Genomic DNA, 20,801 nt, shown 5'->3' with positions numbered 1-20,801 from the left:
ATCTCATTTTGGGTTCTTACAATATCCCCTACTTGGGAACATTCTTTCTCAAATGACAGTTAAGGTTCTTTAATCACAATAAGGACTTCAAAACATGATAGATAAGTTCATAACATTTATAATATCATCAAGTCATTATAGCACTCAATTCACACAAGTAAACAAAACCATTACTCACTCACTTTTTAATCCATTTAACACAAAGGTTCTTATCATGTTCATAGGAGAAACATCCTTCCCCTAGTCAAAACATGGTCATTTCACCTCAATTTATGAAGAGAAATCTTGCAAGGCCACACGTAGGCAGATTTCAACAATACTCAAAACAAGTAGGCACTCATACGTCAATGCACATAGACTTCAGTTAATTTAATCAACAAAGATCTTTATTAGTTAGACCTAGTGCCTTGAAGGTCATACTCAATCATACCATGCTTAGTGGTGTATATGGAGGAATGTCCTTTTCCTCAACACACTTCCAAGTATCATGAGTTCACACCTAACAAAGGTACAAGGTCAATTTCTTCTTTAAGTGAGAAATTCTCTACTTTAAACCAATGCATGATCATGTTTCCTTCTTAGTGAAGTCTAAGTGGCAAGCCACACCAAGTACATCACAACAAATAGGATTCATCTCACAAAATTCCAATTTCTAACAAAGTACTCACTTTCACAATAAGAATATTTTTAGAAGAATCACACAAATCATAGGCACACACATGAGCACTTAGCTAAACATGCTTTTACTTTTTAAGAATGAGCTTACAATAATCCATTTTAAATTATAAAAGATTCTAAGAGATTCAATAAATTTCATTTGAAAGAGACTCAAATTTCTATTATAAGGCTAAACATTACACCTCAAAAGTGACTTCTACCATGTTTCTTATCTTACCTCATGATGTGAAATGCACAACTAGCATATCAAGATGCAATTTAACATGGATTTTATCAAAAAATTTATGTCATGCACTTTGGAACATTCAGAATATCTTCAAGGTAATGTCAACAAATACATGCCAAACATATAAGGTTAGGCAATTTATACTTTGAGCAAAACTTTTATTCATGAACAAGCTTACTAAATATTAAATAGATTCAAGTTCAAGCAAATATAGAAGTTCAATGGTAGAAAATACCTACAACCTTACTACTCCATCACCTTCCCCCACATAGAGTAAAACCATTGAAGAGAAACTTAACCCCACCTTTAGAGGATCTTAACAAAACAACCTTTGTTTTAATCACTTAAAAGTATAACAACTTCAGAAGGAATTTATAGTAATAATACATAGGAAAACCAAGGTGTTCAAAACTTCATATCCTAGGAAATCTATCCCGAATTATCTAGTTAGATCAATCTCATTCAACCACATAAGGTTCTCAAACAATACAATAGACATAGAGGTCATACATCATTAGGGGAAACAAAAAGGAGACTTAGCCATAACGATTGTTTCTTTTCTTTCAATAGTAATGTAAGGTAACTTCTAATTCAAACAAACCCACATCATCATCCTACAAAGATAAGGGCTCTACCCTCAATTCAAGGGAAACATCAATTCCACAATCATGAAGGGACTTACAACACAATAACAAGTTATAAACAATTTTACAACTCATCATTCCATAAGACTAACATTCTCCATTCGAAAAAGCAATTCTCCTTTTACATTCATTATCATGTTCATATACATCAATTCTATACATGTTTCAACACCATCTAATAAAAGAACAACTTAGTTTATTTTCCAAAACTGTTACAGTAAACTGCCAATCGTTACAGTGAACATGCTTCCAAATACCAAAAATCTAACCATTAGGAATTTGATAGGAAAAACATGAAAATATGATGTACAAAACTTTACCACGACAAGCATATTATCATAAAACCTAGGATCAAGTCTGTACAAAGGACTTCAATCCATAATAGGCAACTTATCAGGGACCACGTGTATACAAAAGGAAACATTAAACACCCTTAAAGTACATATTCTTAGGGTAGCATGATCTCATAGGTAGTCAATAAGTATTTCATGTTCGGTTCATAGTATAAGGCTACCATCATGTTATACAATAAAGTAACACATTATAACAAAAGAAACTCATGTCAACCATAACAACTTCTAACATACTTTGACTATATCATGACATACATTTCTCAATATAACATGTTATTTAACATAAATCTCATACTTAGAAATAAATGGCATCACATCATCAAGACATGTCAAAATTCACCTTCACACATACTCATTCAACCATAGAACAAAGATAAGCATTTAAAATCACCTTTTCTCCCTCAAGCATAGAGAACAATCTCATCCAAATAATCTCATCTAAAAAAACTACCGAACAAGAGAACATAAGAGAGAGATATTATAGAGTTATGTTCTGTGGCACAGTATGAGAATGATGAAGAAGCGATACTCTATCATCCTATATCCTCTTGTACCATTTGATGTGTCGCGACTCAACACCATTGATACAAGACTCTACTAGAAGTGTCAATATGAGACTTCTTAGACCCTAAACCGCTTTTAAAAACCTCGTGCTCTAATACAACGTTTGTCACATCCGAAAAGCACTCGCTAGAAGTAACATGGTATACTTCACCTCTCGGAGGTCTTATACTAGTCCATAGTTATCATTCATTGAATCGACATAGTAAATCTAGCGAAAAATTTAAAACTTTTTATAGCACCTCATATGTTAGAAACTTTGCATCATATACATATAAAATATAAGTCATATTACATATTTAGACCCTAAGTCTCTTTGCCATCTTAGACTCAACATCATTAGAATACATTAGGGACACAACCCTTAAAACATAAACATAAGTGCATTATTGAAGACTTTACAGTAAACCATACCATAGTAAAATCCTTGGACTTAAGGATTCCTTTTCTTGATCTTGGGAATCAGATAAAAAGATCCTCAATCATATAGTCATCCCTTTAAGCATCCATAACCTACACTATGTGTAAAAAGTAGGGAAGAATGAGATTAGAATAAGAATGCATTAAGTATGGAAACCTTGCAAAAACATGCATTTAAAAGAGATACTTTCTACATACCTCATGCCTTTTTGAGTAAATATTTATAAAATCATTAAAGAATAACACTTCTATCATTCATTTTTATCATATAAACATATTCAAAGTCCAAACATTTAATAATATCAATTATTAAATTTATTATATAATTGAGTCGCTTTACAGTACGCTCAATCCTTTAACAATGAACTAGTTTCTTTTTATTCATTAACTTTCCAAGTAACCCTTTTGTGATACTTAGTGCAATGCATCACCTTAGGACCACAAATAAAACCATACATACTACTTACACAAGCCAACACATATCTTCATAGAAGTATAGTACAACATAGACATAGTTAAATCAAGACCTTCATCATATAGTCAACAACATTAATATCACGCATAAAGACTCATATCATGCCATCTTCATAACAAGTAGACAAACACTACGGTGTCATGCATGAGGAACACATACATAGCAACATATATTAGAACACCTTCCTGAAAGTTCCTAAGGAGCTACTTGTGCAATGTCTAGATGGGTTCATTACTTCCACCTATCCGAAGTAACCACCCTTAAGTCCTTAGTTAGGGTCCTAGTCATTTACTTTCATTGTCAATTTTACTTAGAGAAGTATAGCCTTAGCCGACATAGACCATGTGATGCAAAACATGAAATCGGGTGTTATAAAACCTCACACCAAAAAAGGGTGTTCTACCCACCTAAGTAGAACCTAAACATAACATAGCTTTGTAGGTGGATTCACTAGCTAGTATCCTATGGTGGCAACATAGTTTTGGAACTTAGAGGTACGTGAAAAAATCTTTTTTATGCAAAGATTAGGCATTGTAGTTATTTACTTAGGGAAACCTTATTTATGCCTATTGAGGCATTGTTGTTATCCACCTCATGAGATTTATGGTGACGTACCTTCCTACCATAGGAAGGGACACACACTCATATTCAAATTCACTCGGTGCTAAGCTAAGTTTCCTTCATTGAAAACCTTTATTATATTTTTTAATTCATAAAACATAGGTTTAGGAGAGTCATCCCCTTTATGCTTAACTCATAGGTCATAGATGAAATTTCATTAACCTAAATTATGTAATGTATCCTTTCACATGAACATAGTAGATATAAAGAATCATATAGATTAAGGTAGACATGAACACACCATTCAAGGCCCCTCTCTTGAGTACGTCTTCATACATGTGTGTGTGTGTATACATATATGTGAGAAAACCTTTCACATAACACATTAAGAAACACATGTTCACATATATATATATTCATACATATAGAAACCAAAACTAGAACTATCCTATCAAGCCATACATGTGCAATTCATAGGCAAAGTCCCATAACGTTGCCCATACTAGTACACCTATCAAATCATCATAGCTAAGGAAACACATAATGCTTTCATAAACATCATCTAATCATGCATAGTAGTAGACATTAATTAATATGAGAATTACCTTTAATTTAGACACCATGACCTATACTACTTGAAACATGCATGTAAATTGAGTGTGTGTGTGTACATTGGTAAACATGATCACATAATGGATATCAACAACATATTGAGTCAGACACCCTCTTAGACCATAATACTCTATCAATGATAATCACACAACACACGATTGAATAGGAGACAAGCCAACATTATATTACGCTTAAGACTTCTAACTTGTGTTATTCATGCATTCACATAGGGGTACATAGGTAAGGGATTATTAAAAAAATTTTAAATCATAAATGGAAGCACCTATACTTTACCCTAACTTGGATATACACATGCTTACACAATAGCCATACAACCTAAATCACAACTAGAATAGGAAAGTAGGCATTAGCTTCACATAGTATTATCCTAGGAACATGTTAATAAATTCATCAATTTACCTTAATGGACATGGTTAACACATATATAGATTGGAAATAAATTAAATACCACCTCCATAAGTAGACCATACCACACAATGACATACAAGGCTTCATCAACATTATTAAAAAGAAATAGAGAAGTAGAACAGTAGAGGAATTCTTACAATTCCTTTAGCCTTTGGTCATCATTGACCATTGATCTTCTTTAATCAATAAGTAAAGTATAGGGAAGTATCTTAAGGTACCAAAATCATATATGAAGTTAAACATAAGCTACGACAAGGTCGTGTTACAACTAGTACAATACTTTAACATACTAGATAGTAAAAGGATATAGGTCATCAACCAATTTAACTTTCATGGATTATAAGTCATTTTTATCAATAATATCAATCCATGTCAGTATATAATCAAATCATAGTCTATATGAGAAACTACTACAATTTCCATTATGGTCTACACAAGCATGCTTCATATTAAGAGTTCATGGAAGGTTAGTTTACAAAGGTTAATATTATTCAAACTATCATGAATTGAACCATATTGGATTCATTACATATAATTCATCCTCATATTATTTTATAGGAAGAATCAATAGACATTAACCATGATCAATTCATATAACAACTAACCTTACGTCAAGATCGCATGTTACAACTCCATAGACTAGAAGAACCTAAATCAATTAAAACCAACCCTTCTTTACTTTTATCATACAAGATTTATATAAACAATTAAACCATGGTATTAGACTAAAATAAAATCTACAAGAACAACAACATAATTGAAATTCACTTTTTAATCAATTGAGAACCCACATTACAATGATCATATGAAGACTAGGCTAGGCATGTCCAAACCTTTGATTCGTATGCGTAATTCATCAATGATTAACCATAAATATACATAATAGACAGTATAACTAATCATATTAACATAATTGAATCACAAATCAACATGCATAAGATCAAGATCATAAATCCATGTGTAGGCTAAAATCGAGTTTGTGAAAGATGCATGGGATTACCTCTCTATATTGAAGGATAACTAGAGATGAAGGACAACCATAACATTATCTACCTTATAATATCTAAAAATTGATGATTTCACCCATGGAAATCGAAGCTCCTATCTGTTCTTGAGCTTCACCAACAATGGAAGTTCTAGGGAGAATATTTTTGGAGGGAAAAGTGTAATTTGGTGAATTGTATTAGGAGTGGGGTTAATCACGTTTTACTCCCTTATAGACACCCAAAAGTAGATAAATAATGTTTTTATAATCAGGTTGGTACGTGGAGTGTTTATCCCTAAATTAAAACAGACGCGGGCAGCATTTGACATACCACCATCGACAGAGCAATCGACAGGCCATAGGTCAATCTGCCGTCCTTTGGCTTCCGATGACTGGTCCTTAGCAAAATATTGGGTTGATACGTGACCAAGCTATGTAATAATGGACGATACCTCACCAACAGTCCGTTGCTTGACCAACAGACCATCATTTGTTAAGTCGATTGACACTACCAAGGTAGTGTCTCGACCAGCCTAGGGTCCTTTTTGAGGGGTCTTTTGCAGGGCCATTTAGAAGTCGTACCCATACATTTACAACATAAATATAACCCTGTAAATGTTCTAGAACTTCCACATAAGTTTCACCCAATCAAACACCTACAACACGTCCAATCCAACTAGGCCGTTAGAGACACATCTTGAGCATCTTAAGGGCTATCATTCGAATTCCTTGGACGTTCTTGGTCGTTTGAACTCAAAAATTCTTCAAACTCCATATATTATCTAGAAACATCTTTATAACTCATTTTAATACTTACAAATCTCATTAAATACAGTATATAGATACGCATGGACACATGAAATACATATGTGACTACTCGTCGAACGTTTGGGTCGTCCCTTGACGTTCGACTTCCAAATCACTTCAAACATTATAGAATGCCTCTAAATCATATTATATGTAATTTTAGGACCTTATAACCTTAATACAAACATATTATGATATAGAACCCTATCTCATTTTTGTATCTTACCATATCCCCCACTTGGGAGCATTCGTCCTCGATCATTTCATAACATTTATACAACAAGTACTTCAAAGCATCATGGATCATTTCATTACATTAATAATATCATCATGTTATTTTAGCAATCAATGCACATAAGCAAGCAATGCTCATGCAACTCTAAAAGAGCTATGATGATGATTTTTATACAAGGTATAGACCTTATGAACTACATTAAGATATTGATGATAAATAAAGACATTTAGAAATGGAATCTATCTTAGAACCGAGTCAACTAGAGTTAGATGTTTCCCTTCCCACATAGGGAAGGAAGGATCAATAATGTACTCTTGAGATTGTGGACTATAAAGCATATAGAATAAAGAGGGTCCCAACTATATACAAGGACTTCAATGCATCATAGATCGTTTTATAACATTTATACAACAAGGACTTCAAAGCATCATAGTTCATTTCATAACATTTATAATATCATCAAGTTATTTTAGCATTCAATGCACACAAGCAAGCAATACTCATGCAATTATAAAAGAGCTATGATGATGATGCTTATACAAGATATAGACCCTATGACATACATTAAGCTATTGATGATTAATAAAGACATTTAAAAATGGAATCTATCTTAGAACAGAGTCAACTAGAGTTAGATGTTTCCCTTCCCATGTAGGGAAGGAAGGATCACTAATGTACTCTTGAGATTGGGAACTATAAAGCATGTAGCATAAAGAGGATCCCAAATATATCTCGTAGTTGTTAAACTAAGTTTACCTCATAGGAATACTAGTTAATTGATCTGCGTAGTTGCTATGTTCATGTTTTCCTACTACCTTTGCAAGTAGTCCGCATTCATTCGGTGTAGGATTCTATGACAATCAATTCCACATTAGATCGTGTGGTTTATGTCGGTTAAGGAAAGATGTTCCCAAAAGGGAAAATGAATTAAAGGAATGGACTCTAACTAGGATGACCTAAGGTGTTTATATTAGTGTAGGTAGGGGTATGGGACTCTACCTAAACATTTCACTAGTTAGACTTGAGGAAAGTCTAAGGAGTATGTCCTTATGTATGAATATTCTTATAATGGTACATGATATGTACATAATGAACTACACATTGTTCAAACTACATGTTGATTAGTTTCCCTTATGAATATGTTTTTGTCTAAAGTGTTAAAATATGATAATGTGTACTAATGCAATGCTATGTGAAGTGGGATATTGGTCATGATTCTTGTTGGCTTACTTGATTGAGTAAGGTTACAGCGCTTTGCTTGGTCATTGCACTTGTTGACTTAATAGGGGTTCATGGGTAATTTTCTTGTTTTAGTTATGTTATAATGAACTCTTATTCATGTTTGTGACTATTATAACATGATGATAGAGTTGCTTGACTATGTGTCCAATCATCTGATATGCATGTTGACTTGAATAGACTTACTATTATTGTTCTTGTGGTGTACATTCTTTGGATTTAATGATCTAATTCATCGGTATGGTTTTATTGAATGTTCATAAAATTTTTCAAAGTAAATTTAATACGTTAATGAAATGTTCCTTTTAGCATATTTTTGTAATATGTGTGCCTATGGTCTCATACTTAGTACAAATGGTCTACTAACCCCATTTTTTTCTTTTCCCCAATATTTTTGGCTCCGATCGTTGAAGGTCTTTCATAAGACTTTGAAGAAGACTTGGAATTCTCAATCATCTAAGTTGGGTAGGTCATCACTTTGCAGGGGCAAAGTTATTATCAAGCTTATGATGTTGCTTTAGTTTTTAAGAGTCTTATGCTCTTTCCTTTTCATTTGGATACTAAAAATTTATGACCTATATGTGGTCTTATTTCATTGATGTATGGTCTATGCCCGAATTATTACACACTTTTTAGATGGTAATGAGATGAGACATGTTGTTGAGACTCCGTTATATTTTATACATATCTACGTGCAATAAAAGTACAAGACTAAGTAATATTCCTATACAAAAGGTCTATGTATACTTGATATATAACTATTATGTATATGTAGAGGTCTATGTAAACCTTCATGTTGAAGTAATGAAAAGTTTTAAATTTTTACATATTTTTCTCTTTAAATATAATCATCTAGGATAAGCGGCTAGTCTTAGTCCTCAAAGAGGACGCTGACGCCGGTTACGTCTAGGGGGTGCTCCCCGGATGTGAAAAACTTGGTATCAATGCATGAATTTGAATATCTTTGAGTCAATGTGTCCCTAAGCTATGTCTTTATAGGTCCATATTCATAATTGTAAAGTGTGTTACACTTATGAATATGAATCTATATAATACTTAGGAAACTCTCACTTTCTTGAGAGTCCTATATCGTGCTTCTAGATTTTAGATCTATGTGCTTTTATCATCTAATATTTTTATTGTTATTATAGGCAATGAATACTCGAAGGGATTCGATAGGAAGACTTGTGGAAGGGATTTTCCAGTGCGGGAGTTCCTCCCCGTGGTGATCAAGCCCCTCCTCTTGAAGAAAATGTGAATGATGACCAAACCCCAGTCAATCCTCCTCCTTTGAAGGATGGTGAGATAAGGGCTGCTATTCTCCCCATGGACCAAGCCGTTACTACCCAAGCACAGGCCACCACTACTCATTCTCAAGCCATGACAGCCCAAGATAATCGGGAGGTTGTTCCCCGACCAAACCAAGAAGTTGCTACCATGTCCTCTCAACTGTGGGATTTCACTAGGATGAATCCCCCTACTTACTATTGACACAAGGTTGAAGAAGACCCCCATTAGTTCATTGATGAAATCAACAAGATCATCTATTCCATGGGGATGTCTACTAGTGAGAAGGCCGAGTTAGCCACTTACCAACTCAAAGATGTGGCCAAAACTTGGTATGTCCAATTGAGGGACAATAGGCAGTTAAGGGGTGGACTTGTGACTTGGGATGTTTTCAAGAAGTCTTTTCTTGATAGATTCTTTCCTAGGTACAAGCGGGAAGCTAAAGTAGTGAAGTTCATCAACCTTCGTCAATGAGGTATGAGTATGCTCAAATAATCCTTTAAATTCACTCAATTGTCAAGCTATGATCCTTCTTTAGTTTCAAATCCTAAAGATGAAATGAACCACTTTGTGACGGAAGTGTCATATGATATTCAAGAGGGGTGTCATTCTTCTATGCTACATGACAATATGAACATTTCTCGTTTCATGTTTCATGCTCAAAGAGTGGAAGATTCAAGGGATAAGAGACAGAGTCGAGATCCAAGAGGCAAAGATCTTTTGATGGTGGTTCTTCAAAGGGTAGGATTGAGATTCAAGATAATCCTAGGTTTTAGAAGAGGGTTTTTAATAATGTTCCTCCCAAATTTTCTAAGACTAGGGATGATACGGTGTCAAAAACTGATCCTCAAAAGGGAAGGGTTACTATCTCACCAAACAAAAATAGAACTTGTGAAATGTGTGGCAAGAAGCATTTTGGTGAATGTCTTAAGGGAAAAAATAATTATTCTTGTTGGTGTAAAAGTGGGCACAAGGTTCGAGATTGCCCAGATGTTAAGGATCAAGACAAGGGTAGGTGTCAAGCTCAAGCAAGTGGTGCTAATTATGCTCCGAAGAAGAATCACTTTTATGCTCTCCACTCTACAGGTGAGAAAGAGATATCTCCCGATGTGGTAACTGGTATGTTGAAATTATTTCCCATTGATGTACATGCTTTACTTAATCCGGGTGCTATAATATCTTTTGTTACCGCCTTGATTTTAGATCTTGTCAACCATTTCAAATAAACCTTTTTTGATGTTTACCCCGGTGGGTTAGTCGGTTGTTGCAAAAAAGTGTATATAGATATTATCCTATAATGTTGCCCACTAAAGTTTCTTATATTGAACTAGTAGAACTTGTTATGTTTTATTTTGATGTCATATTGGGTATCGATTTTTTGCATGTGTGCTTTGCTTCTATAAATTGTACAACAAGGGTGGTGAAGTTTAACTTTCAAAATTATCCTTTTTTAGAGTGGAACAGAGGAAATTCTATTCGAAGAAATCGTATATTCTTTTGTTTGAAAGATTTTAAAATGATCTCTAGAAGGTGTTTATACCATATAGTAAGTGTGAAAGATTTAAACACCAAAATTCCTGCCAAAGAGTCTGTCCCCATAGTGAGGTAATTTATGGAGGTCTTTCCTAATGATCTTCCTAGTATTCCTCCCAAATGGAAAATTGATTTCAGTACCGACTTGTTACCGGATACAATTCCTATTTCAATTTCTCCTTATGCATGGATCTAGCCGAATTGAAAGAGTTAGAGTTTCAACTCAAAGATATACTATCCAAAGCCATCATTAGACCTAGTATTTCTCCATGGGGTGCTCCGGTTTTATTTGTGAAGAAGAATGATGGTTAGCTTAGAATGTGTATCGACTATCGCCAACTCTATAAAGTCACTATTAATAACAAGTATCCTCTCCCTCGGATTGATGACTTGTTTAATCAACTCCAAGGGGCAATATACTTTGCTAAGATTGACATGAGATCGGAGTATCATCAACTTAGGGTTAGAGGTGAGGATACACCAAAAATGACATTTTGGACTAGATATGGTCAATATGAGTTCTTATTAATGACCTTTGGTCTGATTAATGCCTTGGAAACATTTATGGATATCACTGATAGGGTGTTTCAAAGTTACCTAGATTCATTTCCTATTGTCTTCATTGTTGACATCTTGTATATTAAAAATATGATGGGGATAACATGGACAATTTTAGGGTGCTGTTGTGAGTGCTTAAGGAAAACCAATTATTTGCCAAATATAGTAAGTGTGAGTTTTGGTTGAGGTCGGTGGAATTTATTTGTCATATCATCTCTAGTGAGGGATTTGAGGTTGATCCAACAAAAATATAGGTGGTCAAGAATTCGCCTAGACCATTGAATCAAACCAACATTAGGAGTTTCTTGGGTCTAGGGGGTATTATCGGAGGCTTGTGGATGGTTTTATGTCCATTGCGTCTCCCTTGACTATTTTGACCTAAAAGAGTAAAATATTTTAGTGGTCGAAGGCATGTGAGAAAAGCTTCCAAATCTTGAAAGATAGGCTTACTTCTACTTCCGTGTTGACTTTACCGGTTGGTACAAAGCACTTCGTTGTGTATTGTTATGCATCTTGAGGGGGTTTAGGGTGTGTACTTATGCAACATGGGAAAGTAATAGCCTATGCTTCTAGGAAACTTAAGGTGCATGGGAGAAATTATCCAACTCATGATCTTGAGTTAGCCGCTGTGGTATTTGCCTTGAAAATATGGAGGCATTACTTGAATGGTGGTCATGTTGATGTGTATATCAGCTACAAGAGTCAACATATCAACCAAAAGAGTCTATAATATGTGTTTACTCAAAAGGATTTGAATCTTCTACAAAGAAGGTGGTCAGAATTGTTGAAGATTATGACATGAGTGTTATCTATCACCCCGTCAAGGCCAACGTTATTGCGAATTCTCAAATTAGTATGACCATGGGTAATGTGTCTCATGTGAACGAAGTGAAGAAAGATTTAGTGAAAGATGTTCATAGGTTGGCTAGATTGGGTGTTAGGTTGGATGATTTGAATAGTGGTTATATGGTCCATCATAACTCTGAGTCATCCTTGGTGGCTGAGGTGAAGTCCAAATAACAGCTTGATCAACCATTGATGGAGTTGAAGGAATCGGTTCTTGACAAGCTTAATTAGTCATTCTCCTTAGGGGGAGGATGGTGTCTTGAGGTATTAAGGAAGGTTGTGTGTTCTTTATGTAGATTGTTTGAGGAATCAGATCCTTAAGTAAACTCATGGGTCCCTTTACTTCAATTATCCGTGTTTGACGATGATGTATCACGATCTTGGAAAAGTGTTTTTGTGGGAAAGTTAAAAAAATAAGACAAATCAAAATTTGCTGCTAATTGTCAAAATTGCCAACAAGTGAAGGCCGAACACCAAAAGTTGGGTGGTTTTCTACAAGAAATCCAAGGTCCTACTTTGATGGGGGAAAATATTAATGTGGATTTTTTTGTAGGTTTGCCTCGCAGACAAAAGTAATATTACTCTATATGGGTGGGTGTAGATAGGTTGACAAAATCAGCTCATTCCATTCCCGTCAAATCTACCTATTTGGCGGAGCATTATGCAAAGATTTTGATAGATTATATTGTGTTTCACCATGGTATTTCGTTATCCATCATATTTGATAGGGGTGCACAATTCTTATCTAGGTTTAGGAGGTCATTCCAACAAGGGTTTGGGTACCAAGGTGAAGCTAAGCACCACTTTTTATCCCTAAATAGATTGTCAAGTGGAGTGTAACCATTGAGGATATGATTAGAGCTTATACCATTGATTTTAAGGGAAATTTGGATAAGACTTTGCATTTGGTGGAGTTTACTTATAATAATAGTTTCCGTTCAGCCATATCCATGGCTCCTTATGAAGATTTGTATGGTAGGAGGTGTAGGTTTCCTATTGGATGGTTTGAACTGGGTGAGTCGACACTTTTGGGTCCCGATTTGATTTATAAGACTTTGGAGAAAGTTCATATCATAAGGAACAGGATGCAAACAGACTATAGCCACCAAAAGTCCTATGCCGATCAAAGTAGAATGAATTTAGAGTTTGAAGAAGGTGATAAAGTGTATTTGAAAATTTCTCCTATGAAGAGAGTGGTTATATTTGGAAAGAAAGGGAAGTTCAGTCCTCGTTATGTGGGTCCCTATGAAATCTTGCAAATGGTTTGTAAGGTTGCCTATGAATTGAAACTCCCTAGTGAATTGGCTTTGGTTCATCTAGTTTTCCATTTTTCTATGCTTAAGAGGTATATCGGTGATCCCGAGTCCATACCTTCTATTGAGTGTCTTGGTGTGAAGGATAAACTCTACTATGAGGAGGTTCCGCTTGAAATCCTTCATTGGAATGTAAGGGAGTTAAGGAACAAAGAGGTAGTTTACGTAAATGTGTTATGGAAGATCACCTAGTTACGGGGGAAACATGGGAGGCCGAGGATGATATGAAGTCCCATTACCCTCATCTATTTGATAAATAAGGTAATTATTCCTATTAACAATGAAAATAATGACTAAAATTAAAGATTCTTGATTTTGGTGAAGCTTTGAAAATATATGCATTTTTAATGTAATTATAGTAAGTTATAGTGAAATGTTTTTTTAACTTGGAAATTTTTCAATTTTTCTTATTTTGAGTTATGTGGTGAATTTTGACATTGTCAGTCTTTATGAAATTATACGTAGCATGTTGATAAGTTAATATTTCGTATAATTGACTAATGTAAGGTATGTTGAGCTCCTGTTGTTGTGAGAAGGATATTCGTCATAATGTAATGCTGAGCATTATGTTTGGTAATTAAAGTATTGAATTGGCTTGAGTAAATTATATGATTGATGTTTGAAATGATATTATAATGGGTTGTTGTTTATTGGGCTGCTAGTCTTGAGTCTATTCCATCCATTCTAAGATTTTAGTGTTATCGGGGACGAATTTTCCTAAGGGGGGATAATGTAACACTTTGAAAATCTAAGATGTGTTCTAGAGACTAACATGAATTTCATAATTTTTATGCACTTTTTTAAGGTCTATTTTAATTAATATAATTCATTTAGAAATTCTAGAAATCGAAACGTCCAAGAACGTCCATGACGTCCGAAAACTAGTTCAATGAGGTACTAGCGTGCCTTTGTAAGACTCCGAAAATGAGTTAAGGTGTATAGAGAATAACATGTTTGTATTAAGGTTCTAAGGTCCAATAATGTCTTATTTTAGGTCTTAGGGGCAGTGTACAACGGTTGAAGTGATTTGGAAATTGAACGTCAAGAGAAGACCAAGACGTTCTACGACTAGTCGCTTATGTGCCTCATGTGTATATGCATTCTTAATTTTGTATAAAATGAGTTTATAAAGTCATTAAATTGTTTATAATGATTTTAAATGATAGTATATGAAGTTTTGAGAAGTTTGGAGGTCAAACGACCAAGAATGTTCAAGGCGTTCAAAAGATAGCCCTTAAGATGTTAAACATGTGTCATGATGGGGCGTGGACAGTTTGGATGTCTTATAGGTGTTTGTTTTTAATTAAATTGATGTTTAAGTTATATATATTTTTAAGGTTAACAATGACGTTGGAAAATTCAAGGTACGACTTCTAAAGGACCCCACAAGAGGCCCCAAAAGAAGGACCCAAAGATGCCTAAGAAACTGCCCGGGCAGTTTCCATTGACGAACCCAACAACGGATATCTTACGTTGAATTCCTTGTGCTTATTGTTATTTAAGTTATTTGACAGTGAATAGATGATTATCAGACAATGATGATAAATATATAAAGATTTGAACATGAATAGCCTATGTTTCTACATGTTGCCTTGAAGTCGATTGTGAGATCAGTTGTGTAGAGTTTGGATTCCATATAAACTGCTGTAGATACTGTTTTAGTGTGATATATTTTATGAATTTTGTAGGTATAAATCCTTTATTATCAAATTAAGAAAGTCTTGCATGAATTGATCTAGATTCCTTTAGGTTATGAAGTGAAAAAGCTAAGTGTGTAATGGATATCAAATTGTGAATAGATGAAACATGATTTCGTCTTGATTTCTTATCTAATATACTACTGAATAATGAGTGTGTTGTTGATAAAACATGAATGATGATCAAAGCCATATGGAGTTCATAGTATTGGTAAAGTCTTCTATACTCTAGAAAATCTATAGGCCTAAATGTCTATGTTGTAACCTTGATCTTGAAAGTATGTAATTATGATTTCAATATGATTAAATGTAGGTTTAGATACTTCCTTAGACTTATAATATGTATGAAATGACCTAAAATCAATGCATGGTAAATTAGCTAATGATCTATATTATTCTACTTTCCTAGTATGTTGATGTGTTTAATTATGTTATAGTATATTCTTGTAGAGACTTATACATTGTTTCATATATGATTAAAGTACATTTATCTACTGACATATATATGTATTATTAGTAGAGAAGGTTTATTGGTCAATGAGGATCAAAGGTTTAAGAGTTGGTAACAATGCTTATTTCCCTTACTCTTCTACTTCTCTATTCATTATAGAAATGTTGATGAAGCCTTGTATGACATTGTGTTGTATGGTCCATTTATGGTGGTGGTGTTTAATTTATTGTTAATCTATATATGTGTTGACCATCTCAATGAAGGCAAATTGATAAATATATATGATCATGTGCTAATGTTGATACTATGTGAAGCTTATGCCTACTTTCCTATTCTAGTTGTGATTTAGGTTGTATGGCTATTGTGTAAGCATGTGTATATCCATGTTAGGGTGAAGTATAGGTGCTTCCATTGATCAGTTAACAATGGTTAATAACACCTTACCTATTTTTCCTATGTAAACGCATGAATAGTATAAGTTAGCAGTCTTAAGATTAATATGAAGTTGGCTTGTCTCCTATGCTATTGTGTGTTGTGTGGTTTATGCTTGAAGTTATATTATGGTTTAAGAGGGTGGCTGCATCAATCTGTTATTGATATTTATTATGTGATCATGATGACCAATGTACACACACAATAACTCAGATGCATATTAAAATACACACAACAACCTTTCATTTAGACACCAACACCAAAATATAATAATGGTTTTCAATGAAGGGAACTTACCTTAGCACAAATTGAACTTGAATATGAGTGTGTGTCCCTTCTTATGGTAGGAAGGTAGGTCAACATAAATCTCAAGAGATGGATAGCCACAATGCCTTAATGGAGATAAATAGGGTTTCCATAAGTGAATAACTACAATGCCTAATCTTGGCATAGAGAGGGTTTTCGCATGTACTTACAAGTTTCATAACTATGTTTCCACCATAGGATACTAGCTAGTGGATCCACCTAGAAAGCAATATCACATTTCGTTCTACTTTGGCCGGTAGACCACCTCCTCTCGGTGTGGGGTTCTATGACACCGGATTCCATGTTTAGCATCACATGGTCTATGTCGGTTAAGGCTATACTTTCCCAAAAGTAAAATTTACAATGGAAGTAAAATGACTAGGACCCTAAATAGAATGACTTAAGGGAGTTTATTTAGGATAGGTTGAAGTAATTAACCCATCTAAAGATTGCACAAGTAGCTCCTTAAGAAGTTCTAGGAAGGCGTTCTAATGAATGTCACTATGTATGTATTCCGAATGCATGACATTGTAGTATTTGCCTTCTTATTAGGAAGATGTGCATGATATTAGTTTTTATGCATGATGTTGATATTGTTGACTATATGATGAAGGGCTTGACTTAACTATGTCTATGTGGTATTATACTTCTATGATGATATGTTTTTTCTTGTGTAGCTGATATGTATGATTTTCCTTGTTCTCCTAAGGTGATACATTACACAAAGTATTCCTAAAGAATTAATTGGGAGACTAATGAATTAAAAGAAATAGTTAACTATAAAGAGGAAGGAGCTCATTGTTAAGTGACCTCAAATTGGACTTATATTCTATATGTCTTTTTCTATGTCTGGTCTTGGGTTGTGTTTATATGAAGTATGAAAATAATGTAAATGTTGTAGTTTAAGGTTTCATAAGGATTTACTCAAAAAGTCTTGAAATATGATTTTCAAGAAAAAGGTCCCTTTTAAATGAATGTTTCTGTATGGTTGCTATATTTAATGCATTTTTGTTCTAATCCCATTCTTCTCTAGTTTTTACACAATATGTAGGGTATGGATGCTTAAAGGATTTCATCAATGGTGAAGATCTTCATAGGTGATTCCCAAGATCAAGGAAAGGAAATCTTAAATCTAAGGATGTCCTAATGTATACTTATTGTAAAATCTATTAAATATGGTATAGTTTTGTATGATGTCTTAAGGGTCGTATCCCTCATGTATACTAATATTGTTGATTCTAAGTTTTTAAAGAAACTTAGAGTCTATATACGTATTATGACTTATATTCTATATGTATATGAAGTAAAGTTTCTAGCATATGAGGTGCTAGAAAAAGTTTTAAATTTTCCGCTAAATTTACGATGTTGACGCATTGAATTATAAATATGGGCTTGTATAAGACCTCCGAGAGGTCAAGTACGCCATGTTACTTCTAGGGGGTGCTCCCTGGTTGTGACTAACGTGGTATCAAAGCACGAGGTTTTTTATAAAATAGTTTTAAGGTACAAGAGGTATCATATTTTCACGTCTAGTAGAGTCTTATATCATTGGTGGTAACTCACGACACATCAAAAGGTATGAGAGGCTATAGGACGATAGAATTTTCCTTCTTCATCATTTTCATATCGTTCCATAGAACTTAACTCTATAAGATATGACTCTTATATTTTTTTTCTCTGGTGGTCTTTTAGATATGATTTCTTGAGTGAGATTGCTCTATTCTTAAGGGAGAAAAGGTGATTTTGAAATGCTTATCTTTGTTTTATGGTTTTAATGAGTGTGTGTGAAGGTGACACTTGTCCTTATTTGATGATGTATAAACTAATTAAAGCGACTTGAAGGGTTAACTAGACTTAGGTAGAGGTATGAGACTCTATCTATGTCTTGCACTAGTTTACCTTGATGGAGAACTTAGGAGTTTAATATTATGTATGTGTATGATGATAGATGTAAATGTCCTTATGTGATGATCTCTATGCTTATAAATATGTAAATAGCTTGGTGTGCTAAAGATATGGAGTTATGCATGCATGAAGGTTATAGATGAGTGGAGTATGGTGTTAATTGTAGTTCCTGTTGGGTTACTTTATTTAGTAGGGTTATGGGGGCTTTACTTGATCATTGCACGTGTTAACTATATGGGGATTATGATTGGTTATCTTAACTTACTATCTATGAAATATCTCTTATTTGATGATGTGATGCCAATTAAGGCAATATATGAAATATATGTGAAATAGCAAGATATGTCGAATAACGTATGTCATGATATAGTTAAAACATGCTAGAAGTTATGGTGGTTAAAATGAATTCTCTTAGATTATTGTATTCCTATATGGTTTTGTATAATGGTAGCCAAATACTAGGAGTTGAACTTGGAATGTCTAATAACTACCTATGGAAGCATGCTATCCTATGTATCTTTGTGATTAAAAGTGTGCACTGTCTCCTTTTGTATATGAGAGATATTTGATAAGTTGCTAGTGTAAATTGGAGTCCTTCGTAAAGACTTGATCCTAGTTGTGATGATAGTATGCATGCTTATGAAGGATGAGTTGGTAAAGTTTTGTATCTTATATTGCCATGGTTGTCCCCTCAATTTTCTAATTGGTGCATTTATGGATATTTGGAAGCATGATCACTATAAAGACTAGGCAACTTATTGTAACATTTTTGGAGAATCAACTAAATTGTCGTTTGATTGGATGTTGTTGAAATATGTATAGAATTGATTAATATGAACATGATAAAGAATGTGAAAAGGAAATTTGCTATTTAGATTGAAGAATGAGAATTTCATAATATAATGAGTCGTAGAGTTATTTCTAAACTTCATAGTGTGTTATGAACCTCCTTGTTGTTTTCCTCAAATTATGTATGACCTTAGTGTCTATTGCATTGTAGGAAGACCTTATGTGAATCGAATAGTATGATCAAACTTGATGGTTGAGGATGATTTTTCTAAAATGATAAGGTTTAGAATATATTAGTGTTGCTAAATTGAATTAATGAAAATTCCCTGTAAAGTAGTAATCACTTTAAGTGAAGAAAATGAATGTTGTGTAGTTAAGATCCTCTATAGGTTTGGTTTAGTTGCTCTTAATTGGGTCTACCCTAAGTGGGGATGGTGATTGAGTAGTGAGGTAGAAGGAATTGTCTATATTGTCCTTCTATTCTTATTTGAATTGGAAAATAATGAATTCTTAGTAAGCTTGTTCATGAATATAGTCTTGCGTAAAGTATGATTGCATGACCTTTATATGATTGGTATGAATTGATTGACATCATCTTGCAGACATTGGTGAATTTTCCAAAGAGCATGAAAGGAAACTTTTTATAAAGTCCATGTTTTCTCATGTTGACTTGCATTTTAATGTGCTAATTGTGAAGTTTACTTCATGAGGTAAGACTAGGAACTTGGTAATAGTCCCTTGTAGGGTAATTTGTTTAGCCATATAATAAAAATTTTAATCTCTTTAAAATGAATTATGTTGAGTCTCTTGAAAACTATGTGACTTTTATGATTTGGAATGTCTAATTATAGGCTCATTCTTTAAAAGTGAAAGTATGTCTAGTTAAGTGCTCATGTGTGTACCTATGATTTGTGTGTTTCTTCTCAAAATATGCTTACTGTGAAGGTGAGTACAATCTTAGAAATTGAAATTTTGTGAAACTACTTCCTATTTGTTGTGATGTGCTTGATGTGACTTACCACTTAGACTTGACTAGGAAGGAACCAGGAGCATGTGTTTGTTAAAAGTTGAGAATTTATAATTTTAAGAGGAAATTGACCTTGTACTTGTTAAGGTGTGAAACCCATGATACATGTAAGTGTGTTGAGGAGAAGGAAATTCCTACATGGACACCACCAGCTTGGTATGATTGAGTATGACCTTTATGGCACTAGGTCTAACTAATGAAGATCTTTGTTGATTCAATTAACTCGAGTCTATGTGCATTTAAGTATGAGTGTCTAATTGCTTCTTGAGTGTTGTTGAAATATTCATATGTTTGACTTAAAAAATAGTTTCAAAGATGATCTCTTAATGAATTAAGGTGTAATGATCATGTTATTACTAGGAGAAGGATGTTCCTTCTATGAACATGATAGGAGCCTTTGTGTCTGATTCATTAAATAGTGAGTGAGTAAAA

This window comes from Solanum lycopersicum, chromosome 8 (assembly GCF_036512215.1).
Source record: "Solanum lycopersicum chromosome 8, SLM_r2.1".
NCBI lineage: Eukaryota > Viridiplantae > Streptophyta > Magnoliopsida > Solanales > Solanaceae > Solanum > Solanum lycopersicum.
The sequence above is the reverse complement of the archived record's forward strand: the minus strand, read 5'-3'. Positions refer to the sequence as shown.